Source organism: Chelonoidis abingdonii, chromosome 11 (assembly GCF_003597395.2).
Source record: "Chelonoidis abingdonii isolate Lonesome George chromosome 11, CheloAbing_2.0, whole genome shotgun sequence".
Classification (NCBI taxonomy): domain Eukaryota; kingdom Metazoa; phylum Chordata; order Testudines; family Testudinidae; genus Chelonoidis; species Chelonoidis abingdonii.
Window position 1 is genome coordinate 55,631,889 of NC_133779.1, and position 7,643 is coordinate 55,639,531.

Sequence of the window (7,643 nt, forward strand, 5' to 3'; positions counted from 1 at the left end):
ACTCATCCTTCTAAAATGTGGAGGCTGCTGAAAGGGGCTGTGATGCTACATAAAAAAGGAGATCATCTGCTAATGTTGCCACCAGTAATGCATAATTCTGATAAACGTTGTACAAAACTCATCTTGTAAGGTATTATTGGAAAAGTTATAATCTGCTAAGTATTATTAGCCTGTTCAAATGTGTGTCTCACCACTGTGGACGATGTTACAAAATTTTACTGTACACTTGTTACTAAACATGTTGTGTTCCTGGGTAACAACCACAAGACAGATTTACATCATGCTGCAGAAGGGGCAGATGTCTGAGATAGGGGTGAACTGCGCCAAGTACACACCCATGATCATGGCCCCGTGAAGGAGCCGCAAACTGATATCCACAGCAGGCCTCGGAACCAGAGTGGAGTATAGGCTGCCCCACCGGGGCTCCTCACCCTTGAGAGGTGGCAGGAGGTCCCACCACTTTGTGTAGGGGTGGGACGCAAGGCTGAGGAAGTGAAGGTTGTGGAGCACAAGCATGTACAGATGTTTCTTGGCGCAGTCTGGAACCGAATCGGCTACAAAGCGTGCAGTCGGCTAACGGTGAAAGGGTGGGGGGGTCCTCTCACAGGACCCAGTCAAGGTAGGCCCGAGCAGCAGGTGTCAAAGCAGCTTTCACCTCCTGAAGTACATGCTGGGGAATACGAGGTCTGGATAGTCCCATGCGCTGAGCGAGCATCAAGGAATCCAGCCAGTCTCCCCGGTTGTAGTCTAGGAAATCTCCAACTCTGGTGATTTCTGCCAGGACTAACCTCTGGTGCACCGCAGGGGACTCTGCCACTTGCACATGGAGCTGGGGGTTGTGTACCAGGGGCTCTACAAGGAGATCAGCCCCCACAGCAGCCACCATGGACCTGGTCCAGAGGAGGTCTTAGTAGAAGACCGGAAGCCTGGAGAGCTCTTGCAGAAGACCTCTCAGATGGAGATAAAGGAGCTGCCAGTCGTATCAGAGCCCTCGGAAGTGGCAACAGGAAGGCGTGTGCCAGTACTTACCATGCCAGACTACCTGCACCATACAGGAGCCTCTGCAGGGCCTGGAGGCAGAAGACATGGACCTGAGTGTGTTAGCACTTCAGGCCCTGCCCTCCTTCTTCCAGGGGCAGGTGGAGGACTGCTGTAGACACCCAGTGCACTCCTGGCCAAAAGAACTCCAGAACTGACTTCCAGAGGTTGGCCAGGAAATCTGGAGCCGGGACTAGGGTGTTGAGCCGGTACCAGAGCATGGCCAGGAAAAGTTGATTGAGCACTAGTGCCCTCCCTCGGAGGGAGAGGCACCGGAGTAGTCCTGTCCATTTCCGGAGCTGCTCCCTCACCCTATCCTTTAAGCCGTGCCAGTTCTCTGGCAGAGACAGGTGCATGGCAGAGAGATAAACGTCGAGACAGTGCAGCGGACCTGCACTCCACCAGATGGCCTGAAGCGCGGGTGGGAGGGAGCTCACCTGCCACTCGTCCCCGACTACCAGGCCAGAGCTCTTGACCCAGTTGACTCAGGCAGAGGAGGCTGCCGAGTAGGTGGCCTGGCAAGCCTCCACCCGCACCAAGTCCCCAGGTTCCTGGACGACAAGGAGCATGTAGTCAGTGTACGCCGACAGGACCAGCTGCAGCTCCGGCTTCCGGAGCACCAAAACCCCGCAGTCTCTGGCGGAGGAGAACAGAGGAGGGTTTGATCTCCAGAATGTTACTGCTGGCCTGAGAGGGGTGCACCGCCGCCGCACTTTCTCGCCCAAAGCTTACGCTGCTCAGTCGGGTCCAGTTGAGCCTGACCGAACTCTGTGGAAGCATGCACACCTGGAGGAAAAACCCACAAAAGTGGAAATCCGAAGCCAAAACATCGCAGATTGCTCAGGAGATACCCAATGTCCACCTGTCGAACCCTTCTACTGATCCAGGGACAGGAGGGGCGAACACAGACATCCCCCACATCCCAGCCTCCAAGAGATCCGGACCAGATACGTGTGCCAGCAATGGACCTAAGCCGCAGTGAGATGGCCTTCGCTATGACTTGTAGTCCATGCTGAGCGCAAGACAGATGCCAATTCCGTAGGTTCATAGAATCATAGAATATCAGAGTTGAAAGGATCTGCAGGAGGTCATCTAGTCCAACCCGCCTGCTCAAGCAGGCCAATCCCCAGACAGATTTTTTACCCCAGTTCCCTAAAGGCCCTCTCAAGGATTTAACTCACAACCTGGTTTTAGCAGGCATGCTCAAACCCAATTGAGCATCCTTCCCCAGGTTTGCGGGAGGCCCCCTTCTTCAGCAGTAAGGCGAGCATGGCTCGCCTGCACGAAAGAGAGAGGACCCGCTCTGCAAGGACTCGCCCAAACGGTGACAAGGTCATGGGCCAAGGATGTCCCAGAACATCTGCGATAGAACTCCACGGTCAGCCTGTCCATGCCCCAGAGATTTATTGGTGGGCATGCGACGGAGGGCTTCCGAGAACTTGGCCAGATTGAGAGGTAGCTCTAGAGGTCACAGTTGCCCACACTGACCATCAGGAGTCTGCAAGTGTTATGAGCCTCTGCAAGTGTTACAGATTGGTAGGCTCCAGGAGAAAGATTTGCATAAGAAGGCCCTGGACCTCTGCATATCTCTTGCAAGATCTGTGAGGGGGTGCCGTCCTCCACCAAGAGGCGGTGATGTGCTTCTTAGCCCCCCTCTTTTTCTCCAGCATAGAAGAAGTGAGAGAGCCACAATCCATCTCCCGAAGGAGTTGGAATGCGGGATCAAACAAAAGGCATCTGGCCCAATGATCTTCGAGAGCCCGAGCTTCTCCTGCTTCTCCTAGCACTCTCCGCAAGAGGGATGGATCCTCAGGCCTGGGGGCCAGACGCCTCCCAACTATAAGACCTCCATTCCAACTGTCTATTGTCTGCATTCCTCCGTTGGCTGTGCCCTGGGGTGTAGTCACATAAGAATATCATACACAATATCAGGGTTGGAAGAGACCTCAGGAGGTTCTCTAGTCAACCCCCTGCTCAAAGTAGGACCAATCCCAGTCGCGGAGAAGAGCCGGGCGTTCACACTTCCCTGGTCCCACCACAGCCCGCATCCAAGGGAAAGCGCACCTCTGCCCTCGGCCAGGGCCAGCCAGAACTCCAGAAGGATGCACAAGCCACATTCTAAACAACAAACGTTATTGAAGTGCCAAATAGCCACCCCAGCCTCATCCGCGCAGAGAAATAGGCCATCACGGTGGCAGATGATGATCGAAACGGGCCAGCTGAATGCTGGAAGGAGTGGGCCATGAAAGGTGGAAGCGTGACATGTAAATACGTCAGACTGGGAGTGGTGTGATCGATGGGCCTCCACCCGGACGAAGATGAATGTTGAAGAAATGTTATCCAGGTGGTGGTCACGCCAGACTCCACCAAGGGAGTGAATGTTCAACACCTCCGGAGGATGTCCACGGTGGCTGCACTGCTCGGTCCGCGAGCGGGTCTCCGTTCCCTTGAGGGTGGTCCTTAAGTCCCCGCCCAGGACTGGCACCACGAGGATCCAAGAAGCCGAGGAAGGGGGACAGCCTGCTGATCAAAAATGCAACCTCTCCGGGCCGATGGTTGAGGTGTAAATGTGAACGAGAATAGACCACAAGGCCCTCCATGTGGACCCACAGGTGATGCAGGCAGCCCAGCACAGGCCTCGCCGACCCCCACAGCACCTTGGGGCCGTAGGTTGGGGAGAACAGGAGTGCCACTGCCAGCCATGCGAACTGAGAAGGGTTGGCTGAGTAGACCCTGTCCCCCTTCAATGTCCACGCCAACCAGCTAGCTTTCAGTGGCCGGATCTGTATGGGTCTCCTGCAGAAAACCACAGAGCACCCCAAAAGGGAGAGCACTTGGCTCCTGGAAGCCCTGGGTGTTCAATTTTTGCAAAGATGAAAGGTACAATGAGGAGGGCTGGGGGGAATCCTCGCCAAGCAGAGTCGCCAGGACCTCCATCAGGCGACCGTCACAGCAAACCATGACTACCCCATAGGTAGTAATGTGAGTCATGGAGAGGAAGACCTGCTGTAGGCCGCGGCGGCCTGCTTCCCCCCGTCCTTTTACCCTCCCCCATGAGGGCCCTCACGGCCTGGAGGATTTGATGAAAATCCCCCCATCCGCTGGAAAGCAAGCTGCACCTTGTTGCCGGGAGCCACGAACATCCTTCAAGGAACACCTGCAGCTCTTCTCAACAGCGCATGGGGGCTGGCTATCCTCCAGAGGAGGCTCTGACACAGCCCCATGGCCCACCGAGAATGGGCCAGGCAAGACCAGAACTCCCAACGTGGCACCCGAGGCCTGATGACGAGGGCGATCCTCAAACCCAGCTCAATAGGGGGCAACTGAGGGAAGAACAGCCCCTGGTGGGTCGGATAGGGAAATCAAAGGCCGCTTCCCTGGTGGTCATCCTCTGGGAATATGAAGGAGTGCAGCCCAGGGATGGCAATGGGCAACACAGGAGGTGGGGGGATTAAGGATGGGGTTGGCATCAGGCAGGGCAGGGATCAACGAGTAGAGTCAGGATAGGATCAAGGGTAGGGGCAGGGACCAAAAGGGGAAAAAAAAAAAAAAAAAAAATTTCCCCAGGCAGCAGAGTGGAAGGGGGACAGAGGCAGGATCTGGGAGCCCCATGAGTTGGGCCACTGGAAGGTGGCCCCTCTTGGGTCAGCTCAGGGATCTGGGGGGTGGGAAGGGGACCCTCAATGATGCCGGGCTCACATTCCATGGCTGGTGTGGCAGCCATGGCTTCGGGAGATGGACAATCTTCAGTGGGGTCCCTGCCCAGGAAGGAGGTCGGTTGCCCCACACCTAAGAGGTGTACCCCATGGAAATCAGGTCCTGGCCACGTGGCACCAGCCGTCACCTGTGTAGGCTCGGCAGCTATCAGCAGGGTGCCACCTGTGGCCGGGCAGATGGTTAAGCCCTGGGGACCCTCAGAGGTGGGAGCAGAAGCAGCAGTTAGGGGGATGGAGGATGGGGAAAGGGGGGCTGGAGTGAGGACGCCTATATCTAGGCCCAGTGGCAGAGGGTCATCCTCCCCCAGGGTGACCAGAGTCAGACCTAGGGCCTCGATTTCCTCATAGATAGAGGGGAGATCACCTTCCACCACCCGGGGTTCACTCTGCCAGGACCTGAAGCAATGCTCGCTTCAGGGCTCGCTGGGTTCTAAACTATGAAGGGGGCATGAGGGGCTCCATCAGGAGCCTCTGATGGGAGGGACACGAGGGGAGGGATGGTGCTACCCCTGATGCTGCCATGTCTTCCCCAACTGGCACCATTAAATGGGAAGTGCTAGAGGGCAAAGCGGAAGCCTCGGGATCGGTGCCCCCCTTTCTGGTCTTCCAGGGGGCTTCCACATCGGTGGAAAGGAGCAGAGCTCGAACCTTCCGCTTGCCCTGCTTCTCCTGTACTAGGGTCCAGCCCTCCATGGCATCATCTGGGGGCTGGTTAACAGGGGTCAGGTCAGGGAGCAAGGGCAATGGCTTGGGGACTCGGGGAGGCAACGGTGGGGCAGCATGAGAAAGAGAGGATTCTTTCTGGGGCAGGCCCTTTCCCATGCCCAGTGGTATGCCCGCCGCACCCTCCTTCCCAGGCCCCACCAGATCGCAGGCAGTGGAGGCGAGGCTCTCCCACTCGGCTGGGCTTGCTGGGGGCAGTACCCCTTGAGCCCGAGTGGGAGCAGTGGTAGGCTGGGAAGGAGGAGGGACAGCTCCGGGCACCAGGCAGTCAGGAAGGACCCCTGGAGCACTTCACCATCACGCGCCGCTAGCGGCAGTTGAAGCTGCACTTGCCAGCAGAACAAGAGGACGTGACGGAGGGCGGGTCTTTGCAGCCCAGCAGGAGAGGGCTGATGACAGAGATTGGTCGCCCCAGGGTAGAAAGGGCAGGCAGCAGGATGGCATCGGGCAGGAAGAGAGGGACGGAGGTCAGGACTAACCGGACACCCAGGTCTTCTAATGGCTCCAGGGGGACGAACACTCTCCCTGCCACCAGGCCCTTCTGCACTGCCTCCTAAGCAGCGGCCTCTGAAGCTAGGAAGAAGATGACCTTTCCGTACATTTTGGAGGCTGCCACAATGGCTGTGAGCCCCATCACCCTCGCCAATGCCCGCACGTAGGTCTCCACATGGGGCAAGACAGGCACCAGGATCAACAGACACCATGTTTCCTGGTCAAGGTGGGAAAGGGGCCCCGGCCACTATAGATGGTAGCGGAGGCGGTGATTGGGGGAGATGACGTTGCGGCAGGTAGGGGGGCTGCCACCACCTGGGTGTATGCCCTGGGGGCCAGGGGAGGGGCACCCACAGAGCTGGTGGAAGGAGCAGTGGGGAGGAGCAGTGGGGGCAGCTCCTGCCATGGAGGGTCTGGTCCTTTTACCGGGGCCCCTACCCTTCTTTCCCTGACCTTTCCTGCCGGCTGGGGGGACTCCACCAGAATTGGAAGGGGCGAAGAACGTGGCAGCAGCAGAGGTCTCCCCAGTACTCGCCACGCCAGTGCCCCAGCGGGCGTGGTGGCAGGCAGTTTGGCAGTGGCGGTTGAGGTAGAGGTTAGGGAAGTGGACGCGGGGATAGGCGGAGGATGGGTGACAGGGTCTGTTTGAGGGGGTCTCTCCCACTGTGTCCCCTGCCATAATGAGAGCGGGAGGGGGACAAACAGCGAAGGAGGGGTAGGGAAGGGAGGCAACCACTCCTCCCCGCTAGGCTGCAAGCAGGGGAGGAGGGCACCAGAAGGAGAGGTCTAAAAGAGCAGGGAGGGCTATCAAGGACTTGGGGGGATGTCAGTCACCGACTCGAGGTGGAAATCTGGCTCCTCTAGCTGCACTAGGGGATCGGGGGATACAACAACATTGGAAGGGGTGTGCAGTGAACTACGGCAAACTCAAACAGGGGAAGGGTACAAGTGCACAGGAGGGGGCATGGGTGCACAAGGAGAGGGGTTAATCAGGGCTGAGTGACTGTGAGGGTAGGGGAAACAGCCAGGCTGGAAGTGGGGCAGAGGAAACAAGGGGCAAACTTCAGGGCTGGGGTGGGACAATCAAGATTGCAGAGGGAAACAGGCAGGGTAGACAAACAAGCTGAAGCTGGGGCTAGGGAGGGACAAAGGCTGCAGGGATAAATGGGGTAGGCAGCAAGGGGTAAAGCTGGGGAACCTATAGCAAAGGGGAAGGGGGTTAGTTCAAGGGGAGGTGTGCCCACAAGCGTTTGCACAAAAAGTCAATGTTCAGCTAGCTGCTGCTGCAGGCCCAAATGGTGGAAACAGGCATGGCTAGCAGGCGAGCAGCGCAGTCCCAGAGGCAGGAGCTTGAGGCAGATAGTAAACAGCCAGTGTGGGCGGTGGAGGGGGCAGCAGTGGTGGTGGTGGGCGCAGAGGGGGACACAGATGGACCAGGGGGCAGGCTCCATGCCACACCCCCAGTGTCCCCACAAACACAGTCCAGATCCCCACCACAAGAGCACAGTTCAAAAATTACTCAGTGCTTAAGCGCCCCCTCCACTGTGGTCTTCAGAGCCTCTGTGCGTTCCCCCAGCAGCAGCTGGTCCTCTTCTTCTCCTCCTTGGGGCTCCAGCAGCTCCCCAGCAGCTCCAGCAGGTGGTCTGGTGGCCAGGCAGGAGGGACCCTGCTCAG